This window comes from Lygodium microphyllum, chromosome 21, assembly GCF_053477565.2.
Source record: "Lygodium microphyllum isolate KBCC chromosome 21, Lygodium_microphyllum_v1.1.10, whole genome shotgun sequence".
NCBI classification, from domain to species: Eukaryota; Viridiplantae; Streptophyta; class Polypodiopsida; order Schizaeales; family Lygodiaceae; genus Lygodium; species Lygodium microphyllum.
The window spans coordinates 124,663,840-124,666,030 of NC_141155.1; the positions used below are offsets into that span (position 1 = coordinate 124,663,840).

Genomic DNA, 2,191 nt, shown 5'->3' on the forward strand with positions numbered 1-2,191 from the left:
CGAAGTGTGTAAACCACCTAAAAGTTGTGCATGGGATTTGGTACTTTGTACATACTTAGTTGTTGTGATAACATTTATTTTATGCGTATAAGTATAGTGGGGAGGAGTTGGAGACAAAAGTGGCGAATATGATGAGATGCTTTCAGCCTATGTTGAGCAAGGTTGAGTGGAAAGCACAACTGATGCTGGTGAACATGTTAGGACTTTGTCTTCTCCTTCTCCAGCTACATCAAAAATACCTAATGATAACCACATCCAGGAGTTGGAAAGAAGGAGGCTAAGCATTGAAATGTGCTATGAGAAGCATGGAGTTATCACTGTTACAGTGTGTGCTTGTTTTGGGTTACAATGTGTTGTTTACATGGGCGCCAAAGATATGGAACGACAGGCTCTTAAAGTATTCAGAATGAGACTTTTTGGAGTTGAGGTACGTGCTGTCCAGTTTGGTACAGGTACGTTGAAAGATGTGGCATCAGAAGCAATAAGATACTTGATTATAAATGAAGAGACTACACATTATATTTTAAGGTCCGTAATTGGATCTCACCCTTATCCAATGCTGGTGAGAGATTTTCATGCCATTATTGGCAAAGAGACTTGACGACAGTGCTGCTAATGAGGGATTTCAAATGCTAAGAAGGGAGGGAAAAGAGGAGAGTGTGACGAAAAGGAGGGAAGGGGCAATGCTAATTGGGGGAGAAAGGAGAGAAAAAGCAGGGCGATACGAAGGGGAAGAAAATTAAAAGAAGAGGCCTCTGTCGGCGTGCGTGTATTCTGTCTCCCGCACTGGACATAAAATTGCAGAACTGAAGAAGCTTTGGAAGAAGGGAAACTATGAAGGACTTAAGCTGTCCGTCTGTAGGGACCTTGGAGCATCATGCCTTGACTGATTCTTTTTTCTTCTTTGTCTAACCGGACAAAGGTTTAAGCCTCTGACATAAATTTGACTCCTTTGGCTTTGATGGCGACGGAACGGAGGATGAAGAGTATGAGAGTGATCTGATGCCTTCTGATGTCGAAGTCAAGGGGGAGGGAGAGACTGCTACGTTGTTGGAGGTAGCATCCATGGAAGACAGGCAATCTTGATGACATCTTGGAATCTGGCGCAATCCCAGTGATTGCATCAGTGGCAGCTGATCACAATGGCATCCTATTGGATATGAAAGGTCCAGTCTCTCGTCAAGGTAATAGATATCAAAGGAATGCGAAATTTGTCTTGCGAGGGGAAAGGCTCGTCTTGTGTGAGAATTAAGGAACGTGAAGCCTGGCTCGCATGGAAAGTTTGAGGATTGACCCATATCAACAAGGATGCGGATGGTTATTATTGGCTAACTGGCCGAGTGGATGATGTCATTAATGTGAGTGGACATTGTATTGGGACTGCGGAAGTTGAATCAGCTCTTGTATCTCATCCAGACTGCTCTGAAGCAGCAGTTGTGGGGGTTGAACATGAGGTCAAAGGACAGGCCATCTATGCCTTCGTGACTTTAAGAGAGGGCATTCGTTACAGTGAGCAACTCCGTTCAAGTCTCAAGCATGCAGTGCGCACACAGATAGGAGGATTTGCAGCACCTGACAAGATTCACTGGGCACCATCTCTTCCAAAGACAAGAAGTGGAAAAATTATGCGAAGAATACTCCGCAAGATTGCCTCAAAACAACTTGACGAGCTCGGTGATATCAGCACTTTGGCTGAACCTGGAGTCGTTCAAGAACTTATTGATCTCACTGATGTGTGAAAAACTGAAACCTGGATGCAGTATTTTGGGGGTTTACAGATCAAATTTAAATTCCTCAAGGGCAGTTGGGGCACATTCCAATCATCCAATTTGTATTCTCTTTGAAGTATTGATGCGATGAAATGTTGTACCTATTCTTTCTTGTAAAAAAAATTTCAGCTGAAGATGAACTACAAATAGATGAAGGTTTGAGGGAACGGGTTTGAATTCAAACGAGAACACTTGGAACTACAGAAACTGCAACTCACAAACTCTACTTGAGAACAATGGGAAGTTTATTAAGTTCACAGTAATTGGAATATTCATTGATGAGGAGATTATCCCCTAACTTTCTCCGAAGCTCAAAGATGACAGCTTTCCTGGACTGAAGAGAAATTCTGAATTTCTTCATCAACACATAGCCGAAGGATTTAGATAAATACAATTAGGGAATTGCTGCTGATTTTGGCCAC

The 2,191-nt window shown here is 42.7% G+C and overlaps 1 pseudogene; it reads left to right on the plus strand.

Annotated features, from left to right (window-relative positions):
- Positions 1–361: 361 nt before the first annotated feature.
- LOC148018515 (acetyl-coenzyme A synthetase, chloroplastic/glyoxysomal pseudogene) lies at positions 362–1,864 on the plus strand (annotated as a pseudogene).
- The last annotated feature ends 327 nt before the right edge of the window (positions 1,865–2,191 follow it).